This window comes from Rutilus rutilus (genome assembly GCF_951802725.1).
Source record: "Rutilus rutilus genome assembly, chromosome: 8".
In the NCBI taxonomy this organism is placed as follows: domain Eukaryota; kingdom Metazoa; phylum Chordata; class Actinopteri; order Cypriniformes; family Leuciscidae; genus Rutilus; species Rutilus rutilus.
In genome coordinates this window covers 39,386,149-39,404,557 of record NC_140222.1, presented here as the reverse complement: position 1 = coordinate 39,404,557, position 18,409 = coordinate 39,386,149, and the positions used below count along the sequence as shown (strand labels likewise).

Genomic DNA, 18,409 nt, shown 5'->3' with positions numbered 1-18,409 from the left:
ACAACTGTGACAACTTGCAGTGCTCGAACTTGATTTACCCACAAGTGATCACGGGCTCAGTGTGTAACATTTAAACCCATCTAGAGTTCTGCCAGTAGTGGGCACTCCTGCAGTGTAAGCAATGGTGTATAATTTTAAACAAGACAGAGGAAAGTTAGCAAGGAAGGGGCATAAAAAAGTTGAGCTCTCCTTGACCAGTAATAAGGAAGCTGCTTTACAGACACACCTGTTTTACACACTAAAGTTCAATCAAACATAGAAGCAGTAAACTATTTGACTCAGTTCAGGGAAACAGAAACTTAAGTATTGTTCAGCTGTTGTGTGTTTGTGTCTCTCTGCATTCATGCGATAAAATGGCAGAGGCCAGAATTTCTCAGGATGAGTTCATGTGTCCAGTGTGTCTGGATCTTCTGAAGGATCCAGTGACCATCCACTGTGGACACAGTTACTGTAAGATCTGTATTACAGGCCACTGGGATCAGGAGGTTGAGAAGAGAGTCTACAGCTGCCCTCAGTGCAGACAGACCTTCAGTCCAAGACCTGCTTTGGGTAAAAACACCATTCTGGCTGAACTGGTGGAGAAACTGAAGAAGACTAAACTTCCTGCTGACTGTTACGCTGGAGCCGGAGACGTGGAGTGTGACGTCTGTACTGGAAGAAAATACAAAGCCGTCAAGTCCTGTCTGGTGTGTCAGGAATCTTTCTGTCAAACTCATTTTGACCGTCATGAGGAATATCACTCACGTAAGCCACACAAAGTGATTGATGCCACTGGACGACTGCAGGACATGATCTGCCTTAAACATGATAAAGTGCTAGAAATGTACTGCATCACTGATCAACAATGAATTTGTGTACGGTGTAAGGATTATGAACATAAACAACACAAAACTGTATCAGCTGCAGCACAGAGGACTGAGAAACAGGTATGAACTTAAAGAGATTGTTTGAGCAAAAGTTAAAATTCTGTCTTCATTTACTCACCGTCATACCGATCTAAAACGGTTTGACTTTCTTCTGTGGAATTTAAAATATGACATTTTGAAGAACGTCTCATCTATTTTAGTCTAAACATTGACAGTTCTAACCTCAAAAGGAGACAAAAAGTAATCTAAACAACTTCAGTGGTTTTTAAAAAAAAAAGTAAGCTTAATTGTACTAAATGTGCAACTGTAGTGTTCCTCAAATCTTTAAAAATGGGTCTTGCAGATAATATAATATTAATTATAATAAAGGCCACTTACAAGTAAAAGTAAATGAAATAATGCTGACACTTTGGCTTCATATTTGTTCATAATCTTTAGTCTTATGTGACATTTCCTGTTATTGGTTTGTCCTCTAGACTCAGCTGAAGGAGACTCAGATAAAGCTCCGTCAGAGAATCCAGCAGAGAGAGAAAGATCTTCAGCAGCTGAGAGAGGCTGTGGCGTCTCATAAGGTGAGTCTGGAGAAGAAGAGAAGTTTGAGACGTCTCAGTTAGGACTCTCCTCCTTCAGTCCCACTGAACTCACTGTGTGATTGTGATGTGTGTGTAACAGCGCTCTGCACAGACAGCAGTGGAGGACAGTGAGAGGATCTTTACTGAGCTCATCCGCTCCATTGAGAGAAGCCGCTCTGAGGTGACACAGCGGATCAGAGATCAGGAAAAGGATGCAGTGAGTCGAGCTGAAGGACGACTGGAGCGACTGGAGCAGGAGATCAATAATCTGAGGAGGAGAGACGCTGAGCTGGAGCAGCTTTCACACACACAGCATCACATCCATTTCCTCCAGGTAACAGAGATCTAGAAGAACAGGATAATAGTGGACTTGAGCAAGATCCTGCTGTGACAGGGAAACATTTCATGAGAGCAGAATGACCTGTTGACTGAGATGTTGAAAGGGATTCAGTCAAGGGGGTTATGGTATCATATAATCATCAGTCAGATTCACATCTGATCATCTTCTTTTTAAAGAGACGACACATACAAAGCCCAGCAAAATCTCATAAGAATTTTTTTTCTGACCTTTTTCTTATTTATATATATATATATGCCCTGTGCTCCACTCAAAACTGGAATATAGTCCGTCACTAATCTGATGCAGATTTGCGAAAACAATGGATACAACATAATCTATTAGAGTTAATAATTTCAAAGTAAATCAGAATAAATAAAAATGTAACAATTTATTATTAGTCAGGTAAATGTATGATGCTAATTACATAATCAATTCAAAGACAATCAATACAAAACATCAAATGCTCAAAGATGAAGAGTAAAAGATGTACCCGACTCAGGAAATACATAATGCATTATGGGCCGATCTCATTACAAATCGCACTGAGCCTCTTGTGCGCTTTCTTTAAATACACAGACCGAGACAGAAACTTATTTCACCTTGAAACATTTGCTAACAATGGGAATTTGCATTAAGAGTTTACACCTTTTGAGAGCAGGATGCCATTTGCCTGGAAGGCATACCCTCCTCTTGTAAGCAAGTTATCTCTAAACTCTTAAAAACTTTATTACCTTTTGGTTTACTTCAGTGGAGAATGATACCTTTGTACCAGCCGCACTGAGACATTTCAAATTATACCAAACATGTATAATACTGTATGATAATTATTCACATTGAACCATATAGATTTGTGGGTGAATTTCAGGTGACCTCAGCATGAACGTGAGACGAGATGGGGAGGTGATTGACTCGGGGATGCTAGTTTCTCAAGAGAGAGTTTAAATGTTAATTTCCAGAAAGGTCCTTTGTCTTCTCTGGGAGTGGTCGTTCCTCAACCAGACTGCCCTGCATTTTCTAATTTCTCAAGTCTTACACATGCCACTCTCCATCACCCGTGACGTCACAAACATTCTCCTCCACAACAACCTCAGACTGCAGCTCTAGCTCCCCCTAGCAGCATTCAAGCTGTATTTCCACCGGCATTCACTCCATCTCGTCTTTCTCTAAGAATTCATCATTCTTTTCTTCTCTGTGCTCACAATTTGCTCAGAAACGCCAACCACATACATCCTTTTATCCCAACATCCATTCCTCTACATCTCCTTCAATTCACAGCAATACATTTCTATGTTTACTCCGGTATTTCTCAATCTATTTATTTATCCACCCATCTATCCACCCGTCCCTCATCCCTCCATCCATCCATTCATCCACCCATTCATACATCCATTCTTCCATCCATTCTTCCATTCATCCCTCTCTTCATCCGTGCCTCCATCCATTCCTCTATCCATACCTCCATTCATCCATCCCTTCACCCTTTATTTGTATAAAGCTTTTCACAATACATATTGTTTCACAGCAGCTTTACATAAAAATATATGCGTCTACATTTACAATTTAGAGTGATCTGTTATCAGAGGTAAATGTACTGTATAAGCAACGCATTCTCATCCTAGGGCGTCATAAACTGACGCTTTTGACATTTCGTCTACATCGAACGCACATGGCAACCTTTAGCGTCAATATGACACGCACAGAGCTTTGTTCGGTTATGGGTAGGTTTAGGTCTGGGGTAGGGTTAGGGTTAGACCGCTAGGAGGCGCCTTCTGGTCCATATCTATCTGCGTCTCATATTGACGCTAAAGGGTGCCATGTGCGTTCGATGTAGACGAAATGTCAAAAGCGTCAGTATATGACGCCTTGGGATGAGAACGGCCCGTATAAGTTATGTTTTCTGAGATGTTCATATACAAATCACACAAGTTAGCTAAAAATGTATTATTTTAAACAATGTAATAATTTAAGGAAGAAGCAATGAGCTTCTTGAAGTAATGAATACATGTTTTCTAACAAACAATTATGACATATAGAAATCGTACCATTGGTTCCATCCATCCAGGAAATCAATGGAAAGAGAAGTGTAGTGTGACCGCGCTTATCTCTTCAGTCCAGATACCTCATCTAGCACTACAAGGAATTCTACTTTACGCGGGCCAATCTAGACTCCTTCAACCTCCATTTCTATTTAACTGGTCTATCCTTTTGCCCCTCACCCCCTTCTCCACCCCTACCGCTCCCTTCCCCAATATCCTACATCCTGCCATATAGCAACAACCAATATAGTTAGCTACAGCTGCACCATCTACTCTGCAAGCTTCAGCTACCCATCACACTCTCCAATCTCAGCAGCTACGCTAGAAAATTTTAGCAGGTAATTTATAGATCTAGCCTAGCTCATCCAGTCATCTGATCTTTCTAAAATAATTTAATTATTCTTCTCCATGCTCACAATTTGCTCAAAACCCCACTCACACACATCCTTTCATCCCAACCTCAATCCCTCTACCCTTCCTTCAGCAGTTCATAGCAATATGGCTTCTGTTTACTCCATTTCTATTTTCAACCAGTCTATCCTTTCTCAAGTGGTCTCAAGTGGTTTCCCCAAATTTAACTGAAAATGCAACTTTTAATGACTTCTGTAGTTCCCAAATTATTCAACCCCCCTAAATAGAATCCCTCACAACAGCACAAAAAGGTGTTGTCTCAAGCACACTTGATGCAACTAATCAAGGGCTTCATTAGTTGCACCAGGTGTGCTTAAGCTAGAACACACAACATATCTGAACTGGCTAGGTTTGTTGAGTGTCACGTTTGACTGCAAGTTAGAAATATGGCAAATAATTCAAAAGAATGGTCCAAAAAGTTCAGAGAAGTTATCATTGCCCTTCACAAACAAGGAACAGGATACAAAAAGATAGTGAAAGCACTAAATGTTCTTAGAGACACAGTTGGAAGGATAGTTTACAAGTTTAAAGTTAAAGGAACAGTCGTTACACTTCCTCTATGGGGCAGAAAAAGGAAGCTATCAAACGGCTGCAACCAGATTTCTGAGAAGACAGGTTCAGAAAAACCCTTGAGTGACTGCAAAAGACCTGCAGCAAGACTTGGTGGCAACAGGTACTGAGGTTTCAGCTGGAAGGCAAGGCAAGTACTAATCGCATGCCAGAACTCCAAGACGTGCACCCCTACTGACCCAAAAGCACAAGAAAAGTGGGCTCCAATTTGCTCAAAATCATATAAATGAGCCATAGAAGTTTGGGGATTCTGTTCTGTGGTGCGATGAAACAAAACTGGAACTTTTCGGCCCTATGGATCAGCGGTATGTCTGGAGGAAGAAGAATGAAGCATATGCTGAAATGAACACTCTATCTACTGTTAAGCATGGTGGGACTCAGTAATGCTCTGTGGCTGCTTTGCATCCTCTACCACTGGAAACCTGCTGCGTGTGGAAGGCAAGATGGATTCATTGAAATATATCAGGAAATATAAGGAGAAAACGTCATGCCGTCAGTGAGGAAGCTGAAGCTTGGGCGTCATTGGACCTTCCAACAGGACAATGATCCCAAGCATATCTCAAATTCCATCAATTCAAGTCAAGTCAAGTCATCTTCATTTATATAGTGCTTTTAACAATGTAGATTGTTCCAAAGCAGCTTTACATTGATAATAGGATATTAAAGTACGGTGTTTTGGCTTTATAGCAGCTGTAGAATAAAGTTATTGTCCAGCTAAAGTTAATTTGATTGATTCACTTCCGTCGCGACGATCATTAGTTATTAACTTTGGGGCCGCTAACACAACACCGTTTTAACAGAAAACTCTTAAGTTCTTTCTGTGCAAACTTTAAAAACGCAAACCAGTGAGAACGGCGATGGTGTGTTGCGAGTTCAGTCTATAGGTATGTGCGTTTGAATATATGTGGACAGGTGTGTAGTCCTTACCTACAAATCAACCCTCAACATACTACTTGTCTGGCCTTAAAATGAATAAAACAGAATTTTTATCGCTTCCATGTAGCCACGCGAACCGGAATTATCCCGACAACGCTTTATCTGTAGAGAGGTAAAGGGAGGGGAGGGAGGCCTTCACAGGGAAGAGCCTAGTTGGGTAGCAGGTCCTTCATCAGATCTGGATACGGCCTGGATCCAGCGGACTGCGGTAAACCTCGGGATAAACAGAGAGACTAATATTAACGTAGATGCCATTCTTCTTATGATGTAACGAGTACATCAGGATTTATGGGAAGTGTTCCCGATTCCGGCTGACCTAATCTATGCAGCCTAACATTGAATTATAGAAGTCTATAATGTGTTATGTGTATGCTAGGTCAAAGAGATGTGTTTTTAGTCTAGCTTTGAACTGACAGAGTGTGTCTGCTTCCCGGACAATGTTAGGAAGACTGTTCCAAAGTTTTGGTGCTAAATAGGAAAAGGATCTACCGCCAGCAGTCGATTTTGATATTCTAGGTATTATCAACTGGCCGGAATTTTGAGATCGCAATAGACGTGAAGGACTATAATGCGTTAAGAGCTCGCTCAAGTACTGCGGAGCTAAACCATTTAGTGCTTTGTAAATAATCAGCAATATTTTTAAATTTATACGATGTTTAATAGGGAGCCAGTGCAGTTTTGACAGAACTGGGCTGATATGGTCATACTTCCTGGTTCTGGTAAGAACTCGAGCTGCTGCGTTTTGGACCAGCTGTAATTTGTTTATTAAGCGTGCAGGGCAACCACCCATAATAGCATTACAATAACATACAATAATCAAGACATGGTTGCAGAAGTAGTCCTGGAAGATTCTACAGTGGCCATCACAGTCACCTGACTTGAACCCCATAGAAAATCTCTGGTGGAATTTGAAGAAGGCGGTTGAAGCACACAAACCTAAGAATATTACTGAACTTGAGGCCATTGCTCATGAGGAATGGGCTAAGATTCCTCAGAAAAGCTGTCAGAAGCTGTTGTCTGGTTATACATCTTGATTGCAACTATAGTTACTAGCACTTCCAGGCCACATCAATTAAGGCATTTGGATAATCCCTCAAGGGAAATCCTTCTTGTCCAACCTTCTGTTGAACGCAGCAGCCATCCCCTATCTCCACGGCAGAGTCACGTTGAAACACACCTCTGGCAACAATTCTCATCTTGGAATGGCATTCATTATTTTCTACATTGACTACATCACTCATCCCGATGACTCTAAATCATACACGGACGCAGCACACTATATTATGGTGGGCGCCAATTTACATCCAAATGGCCCCAAAGTTCAGCTCTCTCAACCCGCAGTAATGCGTGCTATACTCAATAATCATAGCCACCATCCTTTTTGGGGCCATGTATGGTCTAGAAATTCAGACTTATGGCTCCAGAATTAGACATTCATCCAATACCGGTCCCGCCATTTTCGTTTCCGTCCTACTTAGCCTCTGCATCCTCTTGCTACGCTCAGGCTATTTAAACCCTGCCATCGCCTGAACCTAAAGTCCATGTTCCTGGTTGTCTTTTTGGCTTCCTATGGCATTCAGAAATGTACCTCTGTTTTCATCCACCTTCAATCTCTACATCCATCCCTGCATCTCTGTAATTTCTCTTTCTTTTAGACAGTCATATTCACTCTTCGGAGAAGCAAAACAGACCATTTCGGAGCTTCTTACCCCATTTACATCTTCCGTTTAAACTCCTTCCTCAGCCCATTTGAACCTAATTCTAAATATGTTCACTCCAGGCTTATTGCCAGAGCAACTCTCAGAGCATCTCCCCTTCTCACCGAAACCAAAAACTGGCCACAAGACCCACAAGGTTCAGCAAGCACTTCTATCAATCTCGACCTCAGTGGCCAGACGAGATATCTCAGACGAGACGATCCGATTCCTTGGCTGTTGATCTTCAGAAGCTCACCGACTTCTGTCAAGCCAAGCTTACCTCAGCTCTTCCCAAACTTTGGGGGTCCTAATCACTCGGCTTACATTTAACTGAGATGATGCCCCCACACTGAGTTTCCAGGCCTGATATGAGTTGACTAGTTAACTGAAGTTCAGGAGTGGGGCATGCCTCAACCAGTCACCTGACTTCTCAAAATGGGCCACCTCCTACAGTGCCGTTTGTCTCGTTCTCTCGAAGCCTCCCTTCCCAACCCTTTCTCATCCATTCAACCATCTATATCATCCCCTCAATATATCATCCCCTTAATAAGCCTTTAATGCCACTTAATGAATATTATAAGAAAGTATCTGATTGAGTGAAAGTGCTGGATTGATACGAGTCACTGTTGACTCAAGTGAACAAGAGCTGCACAGATCTGATAGTAGTGCAGGTTATTGAGTGAAGTGGAGCTGATGAGTTTTGATTTCTGTTTTCTGTAGAGTTTCCAGTCTCTCTCAGCACCTTCTGAATCTACAGATGTGAATGACATTCCCTTCAGTTCTCTCTCCTCTTTTGATGGCGTGAGACAATCTGTCCGTCAGCTGAAAGTCAAACTGGAGGATTTCCACAAAGAGGAGCTCAAGAAGATCTCTGACAGAGGTAAAGTCCTGGGCCTCGTTTATAAACACGTGCGTAGGATGATCCTAAATGTAAATGTTCAACAATTTAAGGAATGTTACTATAATTTATAAAACATCCATATGGACAATCATTTTTCATAATGTTCGTAAATGCATCACAGTTCAGCTAAAATTCAAGTCCATAGTGAACAAGTGCATCAACTTCAACTACAGAGCTGCCACAAAAATCCCTGGATGGTTCAGAGGTTTGGCACTCATCATCATGGACAAGCATATTTATATATATTGATGTAGGATGAAATCCATAGAATTTAGGATCAAATCATATGTGTTTTATAAACGAGGCCCCTGGAGATTCATTTGCTCTCAGAAATTAGTCCAACATCATCTAATATCATGAAGAACATCACATTAGAAATGTATAGAGATGGATGAATTTTATATTTTCATTTCTCTTCACACTGTTCATGTCTGTTTATTTCCACAGTCACATTCACCAACATTAATCCCAAAACCATGAATGACTTCCTTCAATGTAAGTCAAGAAAACTAGCAGACAAACTCACTGAGTGTGTTCATGTTCTTCCTGTTGAAGGTGAAAGAAACCAGTCCTGGGCCTCCATGGAATTTAGGATTAAATCCAAGTCACCTTTATTTATATAGTGCGTTTTACAATACAGATTGTTTCAATTAGCTTTCATTAGCAGAGATAATGAATATATAATGCGACAATAATGCGACAAAGTTTGTTTCTAAAAGAAAATATAGTCACAGTCCAGCTTAAGTAGGTTCAGTAATAGTTCATTTTTGTTGTAAAAAAAAGTTATTAATGTAGTTCATTTATCTATACAGCCGCTCTGGAGAAAACAGTGATGTCATCGTCCAACTCAGGTGAGTTCTCATATAATGGTGTCAATGCAGGGAGATCAATAATATTGTTTAATATTAAATTCTCTCTTTGGCTCTCAACGAAGGCGGTCGCACTTTCTTCCCCTCCTGTCCCTTATCTCCCCTGCTTTGCTGCTCTCGTCTCGTCTACTGTCTTGTATGTACTTTGAGAGACTCTCTCCGCACTGCTCTACAAACTAAGAAATTATGGATTTGATCAACTGGTCTCTCAACGCAATTGACACCATCTTCTCGACGAGAAGCTTGGGTTCGGGGGAACCTAACTGCCCTGCCGGAACGTTCGCAGCTGGCTACACGATGGACGCGTGGGAGAGGTGGCGGGTCGTGTGTCTGGCGGCTCTTTCCGTGGAGGACATTGAAGATATCTACCTATTCGGAACCATGATAACAGGTTTTCTGCTGTTTGGATTAGGCATTGCCCTGGTTTATCGAGGAATTAAGAAGACGGTGACAGCTGGCCAAAACCTCACAAGGCTGCCCGTCATGATTGAAGCAGTGGGCAGAGCTGTCAGCACTCAGACTGTGAATATGAACCACTATATGGATAACATCATGGAGAAGCTCACAGTTTTGGAAAGGAAAGTGGATCGTCTCGGAGACCAAGATGGACCAGGAGCTGTGTAAATTGAATGCGGCTACTTGTCCCAAGACCAAACAACCCCAATCTTATCTGCTTTCGGCCCCCTTCTATCAGCAGTGGCCTTGGCCGAGGCCGCTGCTGGAACAACAACTCCTCCAGAAGAGCACTGCAGCGAGACGCTCTTGCGTTCCTTCCCCGACTCCACACTGACACCTGCTGATTGTTGACTCTGTCTGGGACCTGACCAAGGTTGTCTCCATGGCAATTGCTGTGTATCACTATGACATCCTGCGGACTGAAGCACCTAGATTAGGATGCCAGGCGTAGCGACTCTCCAGGCCTACACATACACGAACTCTTACATATATACAGATATGCAATCACCCCCCCACCCCTAATCCCTCGCCTTCGACGTTTTGTACCCCCAGTCTGACAGGCGGGTCTGTGACCAGCGCCGAGAATGGCTGCAGGACCGGATGGCTGCTTGCCTGTGCTGGGTTACCTCCATCCCCCACTCCCCTCCCCTGTTGCAAGTCTTGTGTGTTCATGTTGTGTACTGATATGTGCTAATGTTGCTGAGGTGTTTTTTACTGTTCCCAAACTGTACTCCTTACAGGAGCATAGTCTGGGGGTTACCTTTTTTTCTCCTCACCTCTCCTCATGTCATGCTGTTTTTTTTTCCTCAATGCTCTGTCTTCCTGTCCTGTCTACCCCCTTGTCATATTGTATGTATGTTTTGTATGGACAGGTTGATGGCTAATTTCGCTGGTACTTGTGACTAGTGACAATAAAGCTACTACTACTACTACTACTACTACTACTACTACTAAATGTCCCCAACTAAGCAAGCCAAAAGCCAAAGTTGACAAAGGCGACAGTGGCAAGGAACCAAAACACCATCAGGTGACAGAATGGAGAAAAAAAACCTTGGGAAAACCAGGCTCAGTCGGGGGCCAGTTCTCCTCTGGCCAATGAACGAACAATGTATAATTATAATTCAGGCAGCATTATAGGTCAGAAATCAGATTGAATCCAAAAATTCTGAATATTATCCAGTTCTGGTTGAAGATCAGAGTCACGCCGGTATGTTGAGGAGACAGGTGTGTTGAGGATCAGTGCCGATGGCTGTCGTGTCGATGAGTCTAGTTGACACAATCTCTGCTGACACTTCAGGGATGCGTTGTGGTCGTGTCTAGGCACAGGTCCACCATCTGGTCTGGATACGGCCTGGATCCGGCTGATTACAGTAAACCCCGGAATAAACAGAAAGTCTAACATCAGCGTAGATGCCATTGAGCCCCCTGGAGATTCATTTGCTCTCAGAAATGAGTCCAACATCATCTAATGTCATGTAGAACATCATATTAGAAATGTGTGGAAATGGATGAATTTTATCATATAATTTCTCTTCACACTGTTCATGTCTGTTTATTTCCACAGTCACATTCACCAGCATTAATCCCAAAACCAGGAACGACTTCCTACAATGTAAGTCACTAAGAAAACGAGCAGTCAAACTCACTGAATGTGTTCATGTTCTTCCTGCAGAAGCTGAAAGAAATCATGATTTATGAGTTTAATAATTGATAATTTAAAAGATTATCAGCTGTACTGAGACACTGCTGATACACTAAATATTAAGTCATGAAGAGTTCAGCTACATTAAAAGATCAGACAGATTCATATTCCTGATTCTGATGTGTTTTCTCTCCATCAGGTTCCCATCAGCTCACTCTGGATCTGAACACAGTGAATAAACGCCTCAGTCTGTCTGAGAGGAATGGAGTGATTACTTACATTGGCACAGTTCAGTCGTATCCTGATCATCCCGACAGATTTAATTATTGGCCTCAGGTGTTGTGTAGAGAGAGTGTGTGTGGACGCTGTTACTGGGAGATTGAGTGGAGTGGGAATAATGGTGTGTTTATATCAGTGTCATATAAGAGCATCAGCAGGAAGGGAAAGGGTATTGAATGTGTGTTTGGAGGGAATGATCAGTCCTGGAGTTTGTACTGCACTCCCTCCAGTTACTCTTTCCGACATAATAAGAAAGCGACTGATCTTCCTGTAAAATCCATCAGCCGTAGAATAGGAGTGTATGTGGATCACAGTGCAGGAACTCTCTCCTTCTACAGCGTCTCTGACACAATGAGCCTCATCCACACAGTCCAGACCACATTCACTCAGCCACTCTATCCTGGGTTTTATGTTTGTTCTGGATCATCAGTGAAACTGTGCTGATGCATCAGAATAGACTGTAGAGAAATTTTACCTGTAATACTTTGAGCTGCTTGATAAATCAGCAACAGTGAGTTTGTAGATGTTGTAGAGTCTCTTATTTTCTCTTCATCACATTATTATTACAGCTGAACTTCTGTCACTGAAATAATATAAGAACAAATGTGTGTAATAAATCCTCAGACAATAAGATGTGTGTCTGTGTGTGTGTGTTTGTCCCTTTCATGTTTCAAATTAGTTTTTTATTATCTTTTTTTTTTTTTTTTTTTTTTTTACAGATGTTTTTAACAGTCAGGTGAATGTACTGAGTAAATGCTATACAGTGCGTCCGGAAAGTATTCACAGCGCTTTTTTTCCACATTTTGTTATTTTACAGCCTTAAAGGGACAATATGTAGCTTTTTAGGTATTTTATTATCTAAAATCAATATTTTTATTCATAAATATGCCCTCAATGGTGTACAAATACGCCAATGATCAGACTAATCCTCGTAAACGAAGAATTTATTATCTTTATATACATGGGACGGGTAGGTACAAAAAGTACTAGAGAGGGACAAAAAGTACTAGGCCAACGCGTTTCTACAATGCGTTTCGTTCAGAGCCAGCGTCACGTGACTGAAGCCAGCAGAAGCGGAGGAGCAGAGCAGTGAGAAACGCTTGTCACTGCCGCGGCAAGTTTAAAAGGCTGCACTGCATGGTTATTTATACACCGTTCATTCATACATACATATGAGTCACAGGATAAGGACTCCTCGTCATCGAAAAAGTCCAAAATAGACCGTAAAAGGAAACGTGACCGGAGATTACAAAAACAAGGGTTAATGTCGGGATAGCTAATGCAGGAGAAAGCTTTCAAAAGAGACGCTGAAGTTGCCTGCTTTCTTCTCGACAGGTAAGTCAATGTTACGGTCTTAATTACAAGCTTATTTTTCATTGCTTGGTTGTGAACTTTATTATATAGATAGTAGAACATTTATAGTTATATCTATTTATCTATTCTATTCATAGTAAGTTAAACAGGCTCTGATGAATAGCAGCTATTGAGTAAAGTAACGTTAGAGAAGGCACGGATGATGATGATATCTAACAATGCACGTACTTCAAAAATATAACGAATAAAGGCGGCATTTCTACTAACTACCATAGTTAATGTTTTTCACAGTCAGTAATTCATACTGTAACATTCTTTTTTTCGTTGATTCAAGTTTCAGTTTGTTTTAAATAACAAACCAGTTCACCCGAAGGAAAACTCGAAGTGCTATTATAAGACATCCTGTCATAGCTTTTTGGTACATAACGTCTACCGTAGATGCAACGCGCATTTGGAAAAGTGAGGCGCTGAAGAGCATTATTCGTTTGAATGCAAAATACAGTTTCACCACTAGATGGGAGAAATTCCTACTTAGTGTCCCTTTAAAATTTGATTAATTTCCTCAAAATTCTACGAACAAAGTTTGTTTGAAATCTTTGCAAATTTATTATATTGATTAAAAATAATGTATGTATGTTCATAAGTATTCAAGCACCAAATATATATATATATATAAAACTAACGTTACAAATACATGTTTTGGGAACATTCCCAGAACGTTCTGGGAACCTAAATGTGTTAGCTGGGAACTAACAACAACAACAACAACAACAACAAAATAAAATAAATAATATATATCTTTGTTAGGGTTTATACATTTCGCTTGATAAAAAAATCGTTTTACTTTTAGCACCTTTACTTTCACTTTTATTGTTTTCCCGCGTTGAGACCCATTGACCATCCCTCCTCCTTCTCTTGAGAGAGCCAGTTCTCCTCCAGAGGCGGCCAGCGAGTCGCCACATGACTGTCAGGACGAGTCTTGTGTCCCAGTCCAAGAACAAGAAACTCCAGGGCCTGAAATTTCCAGAAGTCCTAGATTAGACGAAGATCGTGATGGATGCAACATTCCAGATGGTAGCATGTTCATTTCATTACATGGTTTTATTTATTTACCTTGTTGTTCCTCAACAAGCTTTGTCCATAAACCTTCTTCATTTTACTTTACTGTAGGATCAAGTGAACATCCATCTCTCAACAAAACAAACAACCTGCAAAACCTCTACTGGGATTCTTGCAAAAGCTGCAAGAGAATGTGGCCGTCCCGAGTATGGTTCACAGACATAATATCCCTCCTGGGGGGCCATTTCTCAGGCTGAGGGCTCAATATTCCACCCTCGTCCAGAGCTGTGGAAACTGTGGGTCTGGCCCCTGAGGGGGCCCAGTGCCTAGAAGCCGGTCTGTCGGTAAGAGAGGTCGAGACCATACTTAGCTTCAAAGGTCCATTAACGAGGAAATTGTATGGTCTAACTGGTGTAGAAAGTGTGGTGTGGATCCAGTTAACTGCTCGGTGGCTTCAGTGCTGGAGTTCTTCCAGAATCACTTCTCTGCTGGTCTTACCCCGTCCACACTTAAGGTGTACGTGGCTGCCATTGTGGCTTTCCAGTGAGTGTGGACCCTTTGGGAGACACCAGCTGGTCGTACGGCTCCGTGGTGCATGGAGGATGAGGCCTGCGACTCGGACCAGAGTCCCCACATTGGATCTGGCAGTGGTTCTCGAATGGCTGGCTGGGGCCCCTTTCGAACCTCTGGAGTCGGCTGTGGCCAAGAACCTTACACTCAAGGTAGCTTTCTCTTATGCAGAGTTCAGACTGTACGATTTTAGCCCCGATTTTGGCTCGCCGACAGGTTTTGAGAAATCGCAGACAAATGCCCGAAATCACAGGCAAATCGGTGCTCGTTCACGCGAGTGGCAATCACGCAGTATGAATGAGCAAAGACGCGATCTGAGAGAATCGCCGACGAGTCGCCGACGCCCGTGAGATATTTGGCATGCTAAATATCTGGACCTGTCGGCGATTCAAAATCCTGCTGTGTGAAAGTGTTCTGACTGAAAACTACATCGGCGATGACCGACAGCCAATGAGAGAGCAAGATACAGAGCAGCGGGGAGTTTCGGGGAGGAGTTATAGGCCACAATATCAGTATTTTAATAGATATATTTACAATTATATCAAACAGAAACAAAGCACAAACATTTGCTTGACCAGCAGCAACAGCAGCACATTGCAAAATTATTTATTTACCCCCAACTCTCTTTGCAGAACACACAGTCCTTGCTCCCCTCGTCATCCCAGCCATTTCCTCATGCATAATATGTTTTTCTTTTTCTCCTTTCCGCTGCAAATCAGTGCACAGACAATTTGGATCGCAAGCTTCTTGCAGACTATCATTTTTAATAACAATTTCAAACTCGCGCGAGAACTGCGGTCTTACGCACGCGGGATTTTGCGTTATTTCCTTATCACTTCTCGCGTGTGTTTGGTTGCGAAACGTAGTTTGCGGACCAGGCAGAAGTTGTCGGCGATTCTTCCTCCTGAAAGTCATGCAGTGTGAAACCTCCTGTCGCCGATGCATCGTGCAGTGTGAACACACCAGCAACTGAATGTTACTCCAGATAGTCACGCAGTGTGAAAAGAACAGTGACCCGACTACCTTGAAAATCGTGCAGTCTGAACTCGGCTTTAGCCATCATTCTCTTAAAAGAGTAGGAGATTTTCAGGCCCTCTCTATATCACCTGGCTATCAGGCTATCTTGCATCCCAGACCGGGCTATGTGCCTAAGGTGCCTTCTAATATGGCACGGTCTACGGTTCTGCAGGCTTTTCATCCTCCACCTCATGTAATAGCTACATTCAGAAGTCATCTCAGTGGAGAAAGTCAGATCAGTTGTTGGTATGTTTTGGGTCACCTAGGAAGGGGTTCCCCGCTTTTAAGCATACCATCAGCAATTGGATAGTTAGCTATTTCCCTGGCCTACCAGGTGTGCAGTCTGCCTTCACCTTTGGCTTCAAGGGCTCACTCAACTAGAAGCATAGCGTCCTCTAGAGCCCTCCTTTCAGGGGGCCCCATATTTCAGACACGTTATGCTGGGGGAGTTCCCCAAAGTTTTGTCATCGACGCAGTGTCTTGTTCCTTCTCAGGGAAAAAGGGTTACAGTCGGAACCCTAGACGTTCTGTTCAGATGGTTAAATTACTCTTTCCATAGCTTCATTCCCTGTTTTCCATGATTTACGTTTCATTCCATTCACTTTTCCATTCCCATGTATGCGTGATTTGTATGGATGTTAGTTATTGTAATGAGTAGTCTACTGGTAATGAGTAATGATTTAACCCAGCAGGCGGCAGTAATGTATTGTATAAGATTAAGTGCATTTGCTAAAGAAGAAGTTGTATATGAAATTGTATATGATGTGTGTTTCACATGGAATAAAGACGTCAGCAGCAGCCATCCCTTTCTCTTTATTTGTTGTCTCTTGAATAATACAGTTATGTCTTTGTGATTTAGTTAAATAAAACTTTTGTGCATATTTCACATGTTTTGATTCTGGTCCCTGCTTGTAAATCAATGTCCCTTTAACCAGGGCCGGATTGGGACTCATTTTCAGCCCTGGAGTTTCATGCCTTAGACCGGCCCACTTTAGTTCCCGACTGACTATTAAAATAATGTAATTAAACCCTCAGTATATAAGGCCCAATATTTCAAGGGCTATCTGGCACTTCCCCCAATATGGAAGCTTGTTTCCGCCACAAAATAAAAATAAATAAATGATAATTGCGACTTTTTATCTCACAATTGCGAGTTTACATCTCGCAATTCTGTCTTTATTTCTCAGAATTGCGAGATACAAAGTCAGAATTGCGTGAAATAAAGTCGCAATTGCGTGAAATAAAGTCAGAATTCTGACTTTTTTTCTCGCAATTGCGACTTTATATCATCAAAATATTTATATATTTTTTTTATATTTATAAAAATAGTGGGGCTGCGCTATGACTGGAGCCATAAAGCATTCAACCCAGTGCCATGACAACACCGGCCCTCCTGGCCAATAAAACAGACCGGCCCACCGGGAATTTTCCCGGTGCTCCCGATTAGCCAATCCGGGCCTGCCTTTAACAAAGTTACATGCTAAGAGTTATTTTGCTGTGACCAGGAAAAATATCCTTTGTGAGAGTTGATAGGCGATCGATACTGAGTGATCGCTGGATGAAAAGATTAATTGATTGTAATATGAATTCAGCTTCATCAAGTTAATTCTTAAATGATCCAAATATTATAATTATAAAGAGTTATGATTAATTATTCATATTTCCCTTTTGAGATTATTTGCTACAGAATGCAGCCTTTGAATTGGGACAAAGCAGATAATACCCATAATGCACTGTGAGTGTCACACGCCGAATAATTCCCGTGTCTGACCAGAAGATGGCGTCCACAGCTGAATCATCCATCCATCCATTTTCCAAACCGCTGGTCCAATGTGGCTATCATACAGGTATACATTCATTTTTAATTGATTATTAAATTGTTTAATTAAGGTTTATACACCCTGGTGAAAAATATATATGCTAAGTATACTTTGCACCCAGACTAATTTAGTATACTTCAAGTGTGTTAATGATTAGTTAACTTGATGTGTGCTATTTTGAAACAACTAAATTTGTACAAAGTATATTTTAGTTGTAATTAAATTGTAGTAAAGCATAACTTTAAGTGTATTTAGTAAACTTTTGAGTGCTAAACTGGCCTATATGCCTGTGTAGGGACTAATTACATGCTTGATTAGTGATATAAAGCGTACTTTAAATTATTGTTTTGCAAGTACAAATTCACTGCGAGTGTCTTCAAAACTTACAAGCAATATACCATAAGTGTATTATATTTGAGTAAAAAGTATATGCTCAGTAATACCTGTGGCTTATTCCAAATACTACAAATTCCACACTTTGTCTTCAATAACAAATGCACATTAATAAACAAATAATACTTAGCTATACTTTGTACAAAATACTATTGCATACTATAATGTATTTTGAAAGTATTCAATGCATTGTTACAATGATCATTTTCAGCACAGTCAAAATATACCTAAAATATATGTCTAATAAAGTGCAAATAAATACACTTTTAAAAAATAAACAGAATTTTCACTTCAAATATATTTTTCTAAAATATATTTTTAGAAAATATACTAAAGTACAATTATTTTAAAGTGTGTTGAAAGTTGTATTGTGAAAATAGGTAAAAGCATGATGCTAATATACACTCGCCTAAAGGATTATTAGGAACACCATACTAATACTGTGTTTGACCCCCTTTCGCCTTCAGAACTGCCTTAATTCTACGTGGCATTGATTCAACAAGGTGCTGAAAGCATTCTTTAGAAATGTTGGCCCATATTGATAGGATAGCATCTTGCAGTTGATGGAGATTTGTGGGATGCACATCCAGGGCACGAAGCTCCCGTTCCACCACATCCCAAAGATGCTCTATTGGGTTGAGATCTGGTGACTGTGGGGGCC

At 41.3% G+C, this 18,409-nt stretch overlaps 1 pseudogene across 1 annotated transcript; it reads left to right on the top strand.

Annotated features, from left to right (window-relative positions):
- Nucleotides 1-353: 353 nt before the first annotated feature.
- On the top strand, nt 354-12,019 carry LOC311294676 (tripartite motif-containing protein 16-like; annotated as a pseudogene). Its single transcript has 6 exons — nt 354-926; nt 1,343-1,438; nt 1,539-1,772; nt 8,149-8,308; nt 11,219-11,266; nt 11,496-12,019. The product of its transcript is annotated as a tripartite motif-containing protein 16-like (transcript).
- The last annotated feature ends 6,390 nt before the right edge of the window (nt 12,020-18,409 follow it).